Here is an 18,092-nt window from a genome sequence, read left to right as displayed (position 1 = left end):
TTCTATATCACTTCTGAATGATCATTCAGTGAAAGTAATTAATACAAAAATATGCACTTACACTTCACTTACCTTTGCTGCAGGCTATATCTTTCATGTTGTGCTTGAGGGGGAAAATCGTGTTGCCAGAGTAAAGCAAGGAAGGATTTCTGCGGAAACAATGCCTCAAATGATTGGCTATCTTCACTGAAATTATGGTCCACAGATTTCAGTGATACTGCCCTTTTGTATGTAGTAAGTCTTGACTACATACCACGGTACCCTGCTTAATGTGAAATAACCTCTCAACATGGCCCCCAGAGGATACTGGTCAATATATCACAAAGCAGGAGCAACACGATTACAGATTCTTTACATTGGTCAAGACGTAAGTAATCTTAAATTTATACAAACCTAACGAGGAAATTGGTGTCTCCCAGTCTGTTCACAACAAGTATCAAGTAGAGAGTATTTTATTTTCATGAATCCTTCCTAGTCAGATTCAAAATAAGGAAGTTGGACAAGAACTAATAGTTAAAACAAAAACTATGATCCCTTTTTAGAAAGCCATAGACAGCAGTTTTGACAGAAATTGATACAAAGAATTAAATCCAGTACATTGCTAACAATTGTAATTGTAATGTAAGAATCAGTTTTACTTATAATCCTAAGCTTAATTGATATAAAAGTGTGTACTTTATTTAGGTTTTGTGTATATTTTACAGGTCACCAGAACCAATGGATGTTTACTGAAGGTCAAGAAACAGTAAACAGAAGTTATTGTTTGAAGAACAGTTCAACCTAGTAGAAGGTTTCTACTTTTCATATTTTCCATTTTTTATGGTGTTTATAATGATAAAAGTTGATTAAAATCAAGGAAGTGGAATTTTTTTTTATATTTATAATACTGCAAAATTTGGGTATAAATGGGCAAATGGGCCCCCTCCAAGACCTGCCCATAAGAATTTTCTAGCAATGAATGTATTATTTGATAAAATGTTATTGTTGGCTAGATTTATTTGTTTTTATGAAAAATGATGTTTGTGTAAGGACAATTGTATGTATTTTTTTTACAGGTTTAGAACTAAAGGCTGTTAATGTGAAGGTCACCACTAAACAGTACATACACGTATCATTTTGGAAAATGTATTTGGAAGTATTTCCCAGTTTATGGAAGGTACAGTACTTGTTTTAATAATATACCATATTTTCCGGACTATAAGTCAATGTGGAGTACAAGTCGAATTGCCTCATTTTGACCAAAATCAACGAAAAAAAGTCGAATTCGGCAGATAAATCAAGGGTCAGACATGTGCATGTATAATGTAGGTGTTAGCTGTGATCCGAGTTGAGCAGTTTGTTTTTAACAGTATATATTCTAGCGATATTACTTATGTGTTTCGACATACCGTAAATGGGTATAAATTTGCATATCAAAGGACGGATAACTCCGGAACACTCAATAATGTCTTTCCAGTTAAAAAAACGTATCATCTAGTGTTTGTTAATATTTTATATATTTTTATGGTTTCAAAGTTTTTATTATTTATCATGGTATTCATTCAAAATGGAAAGCAGCACTGATCAATAATCTTAAAGTTCGATTGCCGGTTTGACAGTTTGAGTGACAGCTTTCGTTGATTGCAGTTTACTCAAAATTTTGAATTAAAGCAATTAAAAGTGAACTGAACAAATCTAATGAAATGCATTGTAAATGAACATTTTTTCTTGAAAAATCTTTATAAGTGGACGATAAGTCATGGCTGACACTTTGCTGAAAAAAAAATATCGACTTATAGTCCGGAAAATACAGTATGTGCTCAGAAATTTCACATTTAATCTTAATTCAATTGTAATATGTCAATTAAGGCCACTACCCACCTTTCACATTTTGTCTGCTTAAAGTTTCCTGAGTTTTTTTTTTCATTCAAGGACACTGAAATATTAAAGCTTTTTGTTTTTTTGCATCTTACAGTTTTGTGAAGGGCTTGTATACAGTATATATACAGGCAGTAGCCTCACTGCTATAGGTACCCAGCAGTGATTACAGAGGTGATGCAGTCCTTCCTTATTGGTCAGGTAAGTAATAAATTAGTAGGCCATGTGATCTCTTGCCTTCACTTGGCATCCACCGTCATTGTCATCGTTAACAATTTCTCAAACGTCTTATCATCTGAAACAACTGAATGGATTAGGATGACACTTAAAACGATTGTTCTGTAGGGTATCCTGCACAAAGTTTTTGCTTTGATTTAGACTGGTGAAAAACATGGCTGCCATAAATAAAATAGAAGATAGGGGTCAAACAGCAGTTTTTCGCATATATCTTCGAAACCGTATGTTAAGCCAAATTCTGACAGGATAAAAGTATGATGAGAGCTGTCTGACTTGTTATTCTCATGAAAATATGTTTACTGATGTGTGAGTTTTTTCGACATTTTTAGCTCACCTGGCCGAAGACCAAGTGAGCTATTGCCATCACTTGGCGTCCGTCTCCGTCGTTATTAACAATTTTTCAAAACTTTTATCCTCTGACACTACTTGACCAATTTGAACCAAACTTGGTATGAATGTTCCTTGAGGTATCCTGCATAGAACTGATATGGGGATTTTTGATTTGTTGAAAAACATGGCTGCCATTACTAAAAATAGAACAGTCAGACAGTAGTTTTTTTCACATATATCTCCAAAATTGTTAGGTTTGGCTAAATTTTGACTGGGTTAAAGTCTTCAGCATTATTAGATCTATCTAAATTTTCACTTTAATCCGGTAAGCCATGTTGTAGTTATTGCCCTTTATAAACATTTTTTGCTATTTTTTATGTTATTTCTTTCAAAAATCTTCTCCTCTTACACTACTTGACCAATTGGAACCAAACTTGGTTGAATGTTCCTTAGGGTATAGAACTGATGTGGGGATTTTTGATCTGTTGAAAAACATGGCTGCCGTTACAAAAAATAGAACAGGGGTCAGACAATAGTTTTTTGGATATATCTCCAAAACCGTTAGGTTTAGCCAAATTCTTCTAATATCTGAAATGATTCATATTATTAGGACTAAAAAAGTCTTGAAGGATAAAATTTGTCTGATGATTCCTTGTTAGAGTTATTGCCCTTGAAAAGAGAAAAATGGCAGGTTTTTTTTTTTTTTTATAGTTTTCAGCTATCATCTTGAAAACTATGATAGAAATTCTTAAATTTACTGCCCTTGAAAGACTAAATTCAACCAGGTGAGCAATTAAGGCTCCTGGGATCCTCCTGTTATTTGAAACTACTATTCAGAATCAGATGAAACTTTATTTGAATGTTTCTTAGGGTATTCTGTTTCAACACAGGGAAAAGCATGCCCCCGTTACTAAAAATAGAACATAGGGATCAAACAATTTTTCTGCAAATAATTAAAAAAAATAATGAATTGTACAAAATTTTGATGAGCTACATATTATTCCCCATCAGACGGACCTATGCCAAAATTTTCAAAATGATTTGTTGCATGATGTAGGAGTAATGGCCCGTGAAACAGATTTTTTGTCGTATTTCATGAGTACAACTTTAAAAATCTTCTCCTGAAACAATACGACAAAATTTAATGAAATTTTGCCTAATTGTTTTTTAGGGTATCCTACACAAAACATTTTCTTCAGTCAAAAAACATATCCATCATTACTAAAAATAGAACATTGGGGTCAAAATACTATTTTTGCTATTTTGTTATTATTTCCTCCACCATAGAAGAATATTGAAGATGAGCGCCATTAATAAAATAATCTTAATATTCTGAGTACACTGGCAACATTGAAATGTTTTTTAGGTGGCTATTTTTAAAATTGCTGCCATTTTGTGACCAAATTCACCAGTTACTATAATCATACTTACAAAGTAACAAAAGCAAATGAGCAAACTCAGACCACTAAAAACTGGGAGCATGGACCAGGTGCACTGGTAGGGTAAATGTCCTCTGTTTTTATAGAAACTCCTGCCAAGTTGCTCATAAAAAGTCAAGTCCGGGGTAGACAAACGAGGAAAGGAAAACTTTGACCCGTTGAATAAATCAGTTTTCATGGTGCAGATGGATACACCATAACAATCCATGAGTTCCAGTAAAGGAGCACATTTTGTTCCCATTGGAATGCTGACTGTTTGTTGAAAAACACGTCCTCACTGGACAAATATGTTGTTGATTAAAAATTCCAGCATTTTGTAAACATCTTCCTCTGTATATTTGGAAGATGATTCGGAATTATTTCTTACAAAGTACGAGAAATCTCTACCAAGAACTATATATTTGTATCTAGGTGTACCATCGTTTTTGGAAAAACAACAATGTATAATGTTTTTAAGTCAGGATTTTAACTGAGTATGGGGAATAGAAGTATACAGTGTTGAAAAATCATAGGTTTTAATGCTATTATATTCAGATAATAGTCTTGAAAGTCTGCCACTTCCCGGCTAATTTTTATTATATCTTTGATTTCAATAATATTTGGTTTATATAGTAAGCATGGTCTCCTCAGTTGAATGATGTTGATGAAAATTCAGTGTAACATTATTTAATCCACTGAGACATATTTGGACTCAATAGAATTTTAACAAATTTTGCAAGAGTTATGGAATTTGGTGTGACATCAACACTAGGGACATGTTGCTATGTCTTGCAATACTAAGCAAATACAAGTGATCTTTTGAAAATTTCTAAGATTGACTCCTGAAATTACATACATTGTATACATAAGAAACTTCATATATCATATATCTGTTCTTATTGGCTTATCTCAATGATAAACTTTCTGTAATTTCAGAACAGCTTTACTCAGAACAGCAAAACTTCCAGCTGAAGCCCAGGACATTCGGAAACTGGTTCTTGATCTAATTTTTTTCTTTTTGGGGATTTTTTGGGAGGGAAGTAAATATTCAAAATCCATTCAAATTTGTCTTCCATAATATCATTCAACCCTAACAACCCTAACAAGTACTAAAAAATACTCATATTACTAATGTACTCACATTTAACCCCTTACTAACTCCTGAATGAGAGGGAGACTTCTTGCAAGAAATCTGGGGGGGATTTCTTGTGAGGCCTTTGGCATATCTATCTTTGGCGGGGGTAATCAGTGGATGTCTGTCCTTGAGGAAAGATCACAAAAGATAGCTCCAGTTTGTGTAAAGTCAAATCATCAGAAGGTATGTATATTATTTTATAAAGAAACAGATCAGATACGCTTTTAGCTCACTTAGCCCAAAGGATTATATCTCCAAAATCATTAGGTTTATCAAAATGTTGACATAGATCTCATCAGGCTTAACACTTTTACTATGATGAGATCTATCTTGTAAAATTTTCATGTAAATCTGTTCAGCCATGTTGGAGCCTTTTTTAACGTTTTTTTTTCCCTATTTTGATGTTATTAAATTGAAATAATCTCCTGACACAACTTACCAATTAGAACCAAACTTAGTATGGATGTTCCTGAAGGAATTCTGCATAGAACTATATGGAGATGTATGATCCCACAAAAAATATGGCCATCATTTCTTAAAATGGCAGACATTTTTCGCACATATGTTTAAAACTGTAAGGTTTTTTGAAAATCCGGCCTTGGTGAAAGTTTCAACATGACCAGATCTATCTATGTTTTTATTCTAAAAATAAATCTTAATTGGCTTTACATTATTGCTTTTACCTCCCACTTTTTGTTGTAGTAATCTGTTTGTTTGTTTGTTTGTTGGGGTTTAACGTCTGAGCAGCAATATTTCAGCTATATTCAGACGATGAACATGAAATGGATGATAAAATTAACGTGAAATGATGATGAAATGAAAAAGGGATGGGACACAAGGACAATGGGGTCGACAAATTTTGATTGCCACTGGAAATAGGGAGAGGTGGGTAGGGTCGGGCAATTTAGCCTCCTGTGGCGGAGTCCTATGGTACCTACTCCGGAAGAATACCACAGTAGGGTTCTGTAACGTGCAAGGAACGTGGCACTTTCCCAACATGGTGCACCACTATGGTTTGCGGTCAGGTTTTCCGTATTATAGCCTGACAACCCCAGCATGTAACACGCCAGGGGTACCTCATTCCACCACCTGGGGCACACATCCCAGTTGCTCTGTGGGCAGAGCGCCCTAGCCCCCGGCTAGGGTTCTGAGCACTATTTAGTCGCCTTTTACGACAAACTTAGCGCTGCTGCAGGCCTATTCTTTTAACACCCGGACCTATAGTAGTCAGAAAATTAGGTGGATCCTATTGGGATGCCCCCTTTTATATTTCTGAACTACACTTATTTCATCACTTTATTTTCATCACTGCGGATGTTTCTAGAAAAACAGAGGACGCTTACACTACCGGTGCACCTGGTCCATGCTCCCAATTTTAAGTGGATTACGATTTGCTCATTTGCTTTTGTTACTTTGTATGTATGAATTTAGTTACTTTGTGTTCTTTGTTGTGTATGTCTGTTTTCCATGTCTGGTCTTTGTCCCTGGATTACATTCTTTTGATTACCGCTATAACCTTGGTTCCCTTGATTACTCTTTCGCTAACTGATGAAAGAGAAATGTTTTTTTGTCCCCTTTCGGCAAATGCCAGAGGGAACTTAGATTTGCTGTCCGTCAGTCTGTCAGTCCATCACTCACACTTGGTTTTTTTGTAATGCCTTATCCAATTGATTTCATATTTGGTATATAGTCTTATCATGACAAGTTAAGTTCAAATGATGTTACGGTTGAATGATTTTTACAGAAGTTGTGTCCCTTGGACATAGAAAATTTCATTAAAGTTTATGTTTTCCAGACTTTCCTTTGTAATGCCTCATCCAATTGATTTCATATTTGTTAGCTAGTCTTATCTTAACAAGTTACAAATTAAATTTAAATATCATTGCGTAAAATGGTTATATGGAACTTGTGGCCCTTTGACATAGAAAATTACATAAAATTTTATGTTTCATCATTTTGATGCAAATTGCTGCTGTCATTCTAGAGTTATTTGCCCTTTAATTCATAATAACAAAGTTTTTTTCAACTTTCCAGGTGATAGAAAGAGAATGTCTTTATGCAGCTTTCTGTAATGCAAAAATGTTATTACTGTAAAATGAAGCTCAGGTTTGATTTTAATGGAATTTGCTTTTGCTGTTCAAGAGTCATTTTCTCTTCATTGTTAAAAAATAATGCCATCCATTTTAGTTCACATACATGTATATAAAAAAAATCTCACAAAGGCAATGAGTTCAAAGGCCGAAAGGGGACACTGTGTTGCATCAGCAATACTGTCAGAATGCTTGCTTCACTTAATATGAAACGCAGTTAATTCTGGTTAATTATTTACTGCATGCAACAGGATGTATTCCCATTTATTCTTGCCTATTTTATTGTTTTCAGTCAATTAAAAGAAAAGCCACCATTGGTCAAGAGGAGGTGAAATTAAATAAACTGCTGGTCAAAAGCAGTAGAGATAAGCCTTGGTGAAAAATGGTGGAATGAAATAAACTGTATGTCAAAAAGTGGTCACTTGAGCAGGACTTGGGAGCCAGAAACCTAGTTGTTTTATGATCAGAATTGTGACATTAGAATTGACAAGTTAATCTGATGATGAGAAAGGGACAAAAGAACCCCAAAAAAGAGGAAAAAAGGAAGAAATCTGTAGGTCAAAAATGGTTGAAATGAAATAAACCAAAAATCAGTGGCAAGAAGCCTCTGGTCAAATAGTGGCTAGTGGAGCATGAACTTGGAGGTCAAAAACCAAGTTAATTTGTGATCAGAACTAAGACAATAGAATAAACATTGTTAACTGATGATGATGATAAATGTACAGAAAGAAAAATAGAAAATACAGATAAAAAGACAAATGAGGAAGATTCATAGCATGTCACCACGTTGGATCAGTTAACATTAGTCTTAGAAGTGTTCTGTAAAATGTGAGTACATATTGTATGTTATATTGTACTTACATTTGGTTATGTTGTCAAATCTATTTTGATTTTTTCTCCTCATAAAGCAAGTTTTTGTTTTAATAATTGTCAAAGGAAGACGGTAATTTAGATTAAAGTTTATATTAAAAAATAAATTTTCTATAGCACTTCCGAGTTGTCATTCAGTGAAGCAAACAAACAAAAGTGCACTTCCATTTCACTTTAATTTGCTGCAGGCTATATCTTCCATGTTGTGCTTGAGGGGGGAAATTGTGTTGCCTGAGTAAAGCAAGGAAGGATTTCTGCAGAAATAATGTCTCAAATGATTGGCTATCTTAAAATAAGGAGGTTGGACAAGAACTAATGGTTAAAAAAAACCATGATCATGGTTTAGAAAGCCATAGACAGCAGTTTGGCTGCAAAATGCAACTGTAATGTAACAATCTGTTTTGCTTATAATCCTAGTTGTAATTTATACAACCAAAAAAGTATACTTTATTTAGGTATTGTGTATATTTCAGAGGTCACCAGAACCAATGGATGTTTACTGAAGGTCAAGAAACAGTAAACAGAATTTATTGTATGGAGAGCAGTTCAACCTAGCAGAAGGTTTCTACTTTACCTATTTTCCTTTTTTGATAGTGTTTATAATGATAAAAGTTTTTTTGAAATCAAGGAAGTGTAGATATTTATATCAATAATTCTGCAATGGTGGACCCCCTTCTTTCAAATATTTTGTTCATTTTGTGCAATTGTGCAAAATTTGAGCATAAATGGGAAAATGGGACCCCTCCAAGACCTGCCCATGTACGTCATATTTATTTGAGGTAAGTCCTAAACATAAATAAACCCATAGAATGTTCTAGCAATGAATGTATTATTTCATAAGGTGTAATTTGTTGGCTTGATTTATTTGTTTTTTTTAGCTCAACTGGCTGAAGGCCATGTGAGCTATTGCCATCACTTGGCGTCCGTTGTCATCGTCGTTAACAATTTTTCAAAAAAAGTCTTCTCCTCTTACACTACTTGACCAATTGGAACCGACCTTGATATGAATGTTCCTTGGGATATCTTGCATAGAACTGTTGTGGGGATTTTTGATGTGTTGTAAAACATGGTCGCCATTACTAAAAATAGAACAGTCAGACAGCAGTTTTTCACATATATCTCCAAAACTGTTAGGTTTAGCTAAATTCTGACAGGGTAAAACTGTTCAGCATGATGAGATCTATCTGTAGTCAAATTTTCATTCTAATCCATTAACCCATGTTGGAGTTATTGCCCTTTATAAACATTTTTTGCTAATTTTTGTTATTTATTTAAAAAATCTTCTTCTCTGACACTATTAGACCAATTGGAACCAAAGTTGGTATGACAGTTCCTTCGGGTATCCTGCATAGAACTGAGTGTTGGGATTTTTTATTTGTCTAAAAAACATGGCTGCCGTTACTAAAAAAATAGAACATAGGGGTCAGAAAATAGTTTTTCACATGTATCTCCAAAACCGTTAGGTCTAGCCAAATTCTGACTGTGTTCAGCATGATGAGATCTATCTGTGGTCACTTCTTCAATGTAATCTGTGAAGCCATGCTATTGCCCTTTTTTGATTTTTTTTTTTTTTTTTTTTTTTTTTTTTTAATGTAATCTCTTTCAAAAATCTTCTCCTCTGTCACTATTGAAGTTGGTATGAATGTTCCTTTTGGTTTCCTGCATAGAACTGATGTGGGGATTTTTGATATTTCGAAAAACATGGCCGCTGTTACTAAAAATAGAACAAAGGGGTCAGACAGTAGTTTTTTGCATGTATCTCCAAAACAGTTAGGTTTAGCAAAATTATTTCTATAGTTGAAATGACCCTTATTATAAGGCCTTCAAAAGTCCTCAGGAATCAAAGTTGTCAGATGACTCCTTGTAAGAGTTATTGCCCTTGAAAGATGACAGGTTTTTTTTTACAGTTTTCAGCCAATATCTTGAAAACTATAATAGATAGAAACTTTCTATCACTGAAATGATCTTATGATAGTCCTACCCAAGTCTTCTTGAATCAAAATTGTTGGACAACTCTTTGTTAAATTTATTGCCCTTGAAAGACAAGAAAAAACAGGTGAGCCATTCAAGCTCCTGGGAGCCTCTTGTTTTGAAAAAAAAGTGTTTGTGTAAGGACAGTTGTATGTACTTTTTTACAGGTTAAGAACAAAGGCTGTTTATGAGAAGGTCAACACTAAACAGTACATACATGTATCATTTTGGTACATATATTTTAAGTATTTCCCAGTTTATGGAAGGTACAGTACTTGTTTTAATAATATATGTGCTCAGTGATTTCATATTTAATCATAATTCAATTGTAATATGTCAATTAAGGCCAATACCCACCTTTCACATTTTGTCAGCTTAAAGTTAGAAATTCATGTAAATAATTTCAAAGTCAGTATGTATGTAATTCAGCATGAGTTGTTCCACTTATGTATAGATTAAACATCAGGAGTTATTATTATTACACTTAACTTAATTGTTTATCTACTTAACTCTTTACAGCTAGGTTTGCATTTGTTTGGATGGAATGTGAAACCTAGGTAAAGTTTCCTGAGTTTTTTTCTCAAAAACTACTGCACAAAATTCAATTGAAGTTGGTATTTTTGTTTTTTAGGGTATCCTTAACAAAATGACTTTAGATTTTTGATCGGTTAAAAAACATGGCCGCCATTACTGAAAATAGAACATAGGGGTCAGAGAGCAGATTTTTGCATATATCTCCAAAACCGTTAGCTTTAGCCAAATTTTGACATCAGGTAATAGTATTCAGCATGATAAAACATAGGGGTCGTACAGTAGTTTTTTTGCATATATCTCCAAAACCATCTTTTGCGGGGGTAATCAGTGGATGTCTGTCCTTGGGAAAAGATAAAATAAGATAGCTCCAGTATAAATAAAGTTAAATCATCGGAAGGTATATATATAGTATAAAAATGAAAATTTGCAGGTCAAAAGCAGAAAGAAAAGGAAGAAAACTGTAGGTTTAAAGTGGTGAAATGGAATGAAATGGAATGAACTGCAGGTCAAAAGCAGTGGAGAGAAGCCTCCGGTCAACAAGTGGCTACTGGAGCATGAACATGGAGGTAAAAAACCAACTTATTTTGTGATCAAACTAAGACAATTGAATAAACATTGTTAACTGATCATTGTACAAAAAAAAATACAAAATAAAGATAAAAAGACAAATGAAGAAGATACACAGTATGTCACCACGTTGGGTCAGTTAACATTAGTCTTGGAAGTGTTTTGTAAAATGTGAGTACATATTGTATGTGATATTGTGCTTACATTTATTTTTTTCCACAAAACAAGTTTTTGTTTTAATAATTGATAATGAGAAAACAATCATTAAGATTAAAGTTCATATTGAAAAAATAAATATAAAATAACAGATATGTATTCAAATAAATGTTCTTTATCACTTTTGAGTTGTCATTCAATGATGCAAACAAAAACAAAAAAAATGCTTCACTTTAATTTGCTGCAGGCTATATTTTCCATGTTGTGCTTGAGGGGGAAAATCGTGTTGCCTGAGTAAAGCAAGGAAGGATTTCTGCCGACACAATACCTCAAATGATTGGCTATCTTCACTGAAATTATTGTCCACAGATTTCAGTGATACTGCCCTTCTGTATGTAGTAAAGCTTAACTACATACCAAGGTACCCTGCTCAATGTGATATAACCTCTCAACAAGGCCTCCAGAGGATACTGGTCAATATATCACAAAGCAGGAGCAACACGATTACAGATACTTTACATTGGTCAAGACGTAAGTAATCTTTCATTTATACAAGCCTAACAAGGAAATTGGTGTCTACCAGTCTGTTTACAATAAGTATCCAGTAGAAAGCATTTTATTTTCATGAATCCTTTCAAGTCAGATTTAACATTAGGAGGTTGGACAAGACCTAATGGTTTAAAAAAATCTATGATCTTTGTTTAGAAAGCCATAGAAGAAGTTTAGACAGAAATTGATACAAAGAATTAAATTCTGGTTGCAGAATTAAATCCAGTACATTGCTACCAAATGCAATTGTAATGTAACTGTTATATTTGTCATCCTAGGCTTATTATACATTCGACTCCACTTAATCGCATATCGTTTATATATGCATATTTCGGTTATTAGCATAATTTTCTCCTGCACAAAACCATTTCCTATTATTCTATTAGGGAAAAAATCGCTTATTTGCATAGGCCTTGGAGGTGCATTTCGGTTTATTGCATAGAGAATTTTGCCTCGTCCAGGTAAAGACAGGTTTTCCCAAATTCTATTTTAAGCCTTCAGGTCATAAATATGTCAATCATATTTATTGTTGTAAAAACTAGATTATCATCAATCAGGAGGTGTTAATAATGGATTAAAAAAATAATTGACATAAAGGACAATATAAATGATTTCTAATTACATTAAAATAAACAAGCACCTAGGTGAACAATGACTTCTGACGACATGCCGAACATCACCTTATGATGCGGCTTGAGGTTCGGCTTGGGGTATTTTTTGTCCCTATTTAAATTCTTCTGACTACAAATGATTATCAATGTAAATTTAATTTTATTTAATGAGCTGAGCAGTTTTGAGTGAGCTTGGGTTACTAGGCATAAATATCATACGAAAATTAAAAGTCATTCATTCAGTACAAGGTCTAATGAAATTCAACTACCCTAAGGTGCCCCATACTATCCACACTTCATAGGAATATATCGAGGTCAATGATGCGTATAATACACAACTATCAGTATACAATGAACAGAGGAATAAAAACACACAGACCATTTCAAAAGCCCACAAACTGCAAACATTGATGAATATTACACTGAATCCTGGCTGAAATATGAAATATGGGATTTTCTTTCGTAGAAAGGTCAGGAAATTACTTGACTATTTATAGATGAGAAACACGTGGTTTTACTTATAAATACACACAACGTAAAGAAGGTCAATAAACAAGACAAACACAATATATATTATTATTTATTGATAAAAGAACAATACAATGAGAGGGTCTATAACAATTAAATACCAGATCAGAAATGTTGAACAGTGATATCCCTGGTTGATCCACAGTATCGTCGTCTTACCTGAACTCACACTTCCGGTAAAATCGTAATTTCGGTTATAAGAATAGCCCGGTTATTTGCATAATTTTGACTGGCAAATAGGCTATGCAATTAAGCGGAATCCACTGTATATAACCAAAATTGTGTACTTTATTTAGATATTGTGTATGTTTTACAGGTCACCAGAACCAATGGATGTTTACTGAAGGTCAAGAAACAGAAAACAGAATGTATTGTATGAAGAAGAGTTCAACCTAGTAGAAGGTTTCTACTTTTACTCTGTTCTTTTATTGATAGTATTTATAATGATAGTTTTTTTTAATATCCAGGACGTGTAGATATTTTTATATTAACAATACCATAGTGGCGGTTCCAATGGGGGTTCCAGAGGTGTTACTACCCCCTTATACCCCTACTCAAAAGGAGAGTGAGGTATACTGTTTTACCCTTGTCTGTGTTACTGTGTGTTTTGAACCCTTTTTTTTCGGTCACAGTTTTTACGATGTACAGTGCCATTGCTCTTAGAATTTTGTTTATTTTGTACAAAGAATGGTCAAATAACAGCCTGAAAACACCCAAAGATCTGCCCATTTACCAGATGACAGTTTTAAACATTAAGATTTGATAGAGATCATGAATTTTCCAGCAATGTATTATTTTATGAGGTGTAATTTTGTCAGCTTGAATTATTTGATTGTGTAATTTTTACAGGTAAAGAACTAAAGACTGTTTATGTAAAGGTCAACACTGAACAGTACATACATGTATCATTTTGGAACATGTATTTGGAAGTATTTCCCAGTTTATGGAAGGTACAGTTGTTGTTTTAAAAATGAATTCTGCCTTGATAAAAATAAAATTGAACAATGTTCCACTGCATTTGATTTTTATGGGGCATTTATTTGCAGAATATGGATTGGCTCAAAGATGTATCACCTAGGTATATTTTTCTGCTATTTTAAATTGAAAGACACTGAAAATAATACACAATACTATTCAGGCTGAGTTTGTATATTTTTATACACCCACAAACAAAGTTTAAAGAGGGTGTATACAAATCGCTATGTCTGTCCATCCGTCCGTCTGTCCACATTTCTTGTAAGCACAACTAAACCAATCAAGGGAGGAAGGTTGGGTATCACATGTAGATGAGCATGAACGGTAATCCAAGGACCTAGATTCGAGCGGAAATTGAAAGGGCAGGGGCAAAACTCAGGCATGGCAAAAAAAAACACCCACAACAAACATAAAATAACCAAAATTTATATAAAGGAACGAAAGTAAATGAGCAACACAGACTCCACTAAAAACTGAGAGCATGGACCACATGCACTGATAGGGAAAGCATCCTCAGCTTTTCTAAGACAAGTTGAACAAATCGATTTTCATGGTGCAGATGGATACACTGTATTGATTCAGAAGTTCATGATGACTATTAAACTTCATGGTGCAGGAAAGTCATAACTCTCAGATTTCTCCAAAGGGAGATAATCCAAATCAAGGTTAAAACCTCAGGCCTAACTCCACCTGAACTTCTCAAGGGATATTTTTATATGAAGGCTGGGTCTCATATGCAGAAAGGCATGAAGGAATATAATTATTGTTGGATGAAGCCAAAGGAGATAATCCAACAAATGTCTAACATTATTCTTTTTGTGAGCTTGCTCACATATTTCTAGTTAAAAATACTCTTTGTCAAATGCAAATTATTCAAGGGCAATGAAAAATTAGCTCTTTGTTTTGTACTCTTTCAGCTTTGTGAAGGGCTTGTATACACAAACAGGCAGTAGCCTCACTGCTATAGGTACCCAGCAGGAATTACAGAGGTGATGTAGTCCTTCCAAATTGGTAAGGTAAGTAATAAATTTAATAAGTTTGAAGGTAATCATATATCACCATTAACCCTGTCCAAGAATCTAGTGCATCTGCCAAAAACAAATGCACCACCTTTATTGCTCCATTGTTTGAATCTTTCCATCTGAGTTTCTCTACATTTTACAACCTTTTGAATGCATTTCCTCTGAAATCACGTTGATCGAGGTAAAATGGCAGATCACATAGTTGAGAAATTTTAATCAATGGAACAAACTTGACTTTAGATAGGAATTAAATTTCAAAGCTCTTGAATACTTATAGCTGTAGCAAGGATGGGGAAAAACACGAACGAGTGATTTTTTATAAGAGTACCCTGGTAGCTAAATTGCTGCTTGATTCTCGGACCTATCGAGCAATACTTGAATACTCGAGTATTCCTTGACATCTCTAGTTATTATATACATAAATTTCAAAGCAACTGAATACTTATAGCAGATGTACCTTTTCTAATATGCTTTTCTCTATGATAAACTTTTTGTGATTTCAGAACAGCTTTACTCAGAACAGCAAAACTTCCAGCTGAAGCCCAGGACATTCGGAAACTGGTTCTTGATCTAATTTTTTTCTTTTTGGGGATTTTTTGGGAGGGAAGTAAATATTCAAAATCCATTCTAATTTGTCTTCCATAATATCATTCAACCCTAACAACCCTAACAAGTACTAAAAAATACTCATAAAACTAATGTAACTCACATTTAACCCCTTACTAATTCACATGCACTTAACCCTGAATGAGAGGGAGACTTCTTGCAAGAAATCTGGGGAGATTTCTTGTGAGGACTTTGGCATATCTATATTTGGCGGGGGTAATCAGTGGATGTCTGTCCTTGGGGAAAGATCACAAAAGATAGCTCCAGTATACATAGTCATATCTTCAGAAGGTATGTATACTAATGTACAATGAAAGAGGTCATACATGCTTTTAAGCTCATGTAGCTCAAAGGATTATTTCATTATTGCATCTGTTGTCAACTTTTCACATTTTGCTAAATTACATGAAAACCCCTTGACCAATTTTAACCTAACTTGGCAAATAAGATATATGCAGAATCCACTTTTGGTTCGTCTTGATTAAACAAGATGGTCTCCAGAGACTATTTAAGCTTCTGATCGGCCAATTTTCAGAGATCAACTCCTCAGAAATCACATGTGCCAAACTTGATAGGGTTAATGACCTGAATGCTTTGTACAAAGGTCCACTTTTTGTGTGGCTTGAGTGGCTCATCGGGTGGCTGTGGCCACTGAAAGTCACTGAAAAACGATATATCTTTGCATTCTTTTAGCCAATGGAGACCATACTTGGAAGAAATAATAAAAGGGACAACTTAGATGATTTTTGTTAAACTTGATTTAACAAGAAGGCTGCCAGAGGCTGTATTAGTTTTTGATTGGCCAATATATATCTCCAAAACTTAATAAAACTTAATAAACCTTAATCAAAATTTTGTGGTTAATTTTTCATGTAAATCTATTAAGCTATTGTCCTTTTTTGATGCTTTCACTAGTTTATTATTTGTTGATTATAACAGTAAATATTCATATTCTTCCTTGTCTGTTTTATTTCTTTTTATTTTTTTTTCAGTCAATTACAGGAAAAACACACTGTGGGTCAAAAAGCGGTGAAATGAAATAAACTGCAGGTCAAAAGCAATAGACAGAAGCTGCAGGTCAACAAGTGGCGACTGGAGCATGAACTTGGCGGTAAAAGAACGAGTTAATTTGTGATCAGAATTAAGACACTGGAATTGACATTGTTAAATGATGATGATCAATGTACAAAAAAGCAACAACAAAAATAAGATAAAAGACAAATGAATTCAAAAGTTCAGAAAAGTAAAGCAATAGAAATAGAAGAGAAAAGAAGGAAAAAAGATATTTTTTACATTATTTTTTGGTTATTGATCCTTTAGTATCAAAATACCTTATGTTTCTGGTTCGTGCCAGGAACTTTCCTACTGTTTCTGAACACTACACAAAAATATAATTCTTTTATATCATTGAATGCATCTTTGTAACCTGTAAATATGTTTCTAGCAATCATTAAGCTCAGCAAGACCTAGTCTATGTTTCTGCACTTATTCAGCTCAATAAGATCAATAACTCAGCAAGACCTAGTCTAAATATTTTTCTGGCAATTATTCAGCTCAATATGATCTTGTCTGAATAATTTCTGGCAATTGTTTAGCTCAAGCTCAATAATGAGCTTCAATAGTCTTCAAATGAGCTGAAGATTTGAAGGACTCCTTTCAGCCTTGAAAGATGTTTAAATCTCCATCATATCATTAGTGTTTTATGATTAATAAACAGGGAGTTCAAGCAAGTAAAATTTGTGGGATCATTCAAATTGATAAAAAGTGTCTAGTTATGAAAATGTTATATTGATCATGGGAATTATTTTCTTGGGCTGAAATTGGTTCCATGTAAGTATATAATTACAGTGTGGGATAATACTACGTTGAAATAGTTACGGATGTGACTGCAAATTAAATTTTGGACAGGTTTTTTGAAAAAAAATTGAGCAAAAGGTGAAATGGAACAAGATTTGTAAACATGTGTGAAGTTATAATTATTGTTATTGTTATTGATGTTGAAGTTATTGTTATATTTCTGTTATTTTTTTTTCCAAGGCGTAGGACTTGAACGCCTACTCTGGAGGCGGTGTCGGCATTACCTCAAGTCACAGGTTTCCATCGCTTTTTTTTTTAATATAATTGTTTTTAAGCGTGGTTTTTCCTGGGTGGCATTCATCGCCAATGAAAGAGTGTATTTTCATTCATGTGAAAACTTTAACAAAAAAAAAGAAAGAATCACAAAAAAGGGAAAAAAATAACGAAGAGAAGATATAATTATTTTTTTGCTCCTTTAACTTAAAACTTTCATTCTTTTCAAAACAAAAGCATTGTTTCTTTTTTCCCTGCATTTTGTGATGAATTTATCGAATAGCAATTAAAAATCAATTAAAAATGTATATGGAATGTTAGTTTGTTTAATGACAACAAATAAAATATCATTGACTGAAACTGTTACCTTTTTAGTTTGTTTATAGCCAATCAAGATGAACTGAAAAGGAGCAAATCTACTATGTTGAATTTATGTCGGGTATCCACTAGTTTAGACTTCACATTGCTTCTGCACTTTTTTGCATGTTTCTTTTTTAAAATTTCATTGCTGGATTGATTTTACAGGTCTAATTTAAATTTTAAAAGAAAAATAGCATTACACAATA

At 33.7% G+C, this 18,092-nt stretch overlaps 1 long non-coding RNA gene across 2 annotated transcripts; it reads left to right on the top strand.

Annotated features, from left to right (window-relative positions):
* The first annotated feature begins 129 nt into the window (after window positions 1-129).
* Window positions 130-17,886, top strand: LOC148612881 (uncharacterized). 2 transcript variants are annotated; one of them, XR_015924514.1, is made up of 15 exons: window positions 130-367; window positions 705-790; window positions 1,056-1,156; window positions 1,955-2,058; window positions 4,784-5,160; window positions 7,360-7,895; window positions 8,411-8,498; window positions 10,076-10,174; window positions 10,873-11,008; window positions 11,413-11,696; window positions 13,170-13,255; window positions 13,703-13,803; window positions 14,746-14,844; window positions 15,354-15,747; window positions 16,449-17,886. It is a non-coding gene; the product is annotated as an uncharacterized LOC148612881 (long non-coding RNA). The 2 variants fall into 2 exon arrangements; XR_015924513.1 differs by having other exon boundaries at window positions 4,779-5,160.
* Window positions 17,887-18,092: the final 206 nt, after the last annotated feature.

This window comes from Perna viridis, chromosome 7 (genome assembly GCF_037379345.1).
Source record: "Perna viridis isolate PV_CMFRI_1.1 ecotype Kerala chromosome 7, ASM3737934v1, whole genome shotgun sequence".
In the NCBI taxonomy this organism is placed as follows: Eukaryota; Metazoa; Mollusca; class Bivalvia; order Mytilida; family Mytilidae; genus Perna; species Perna viridis.
This window is presented reverse-complemented; position numbering and strand designations above follow the sequence as displayed.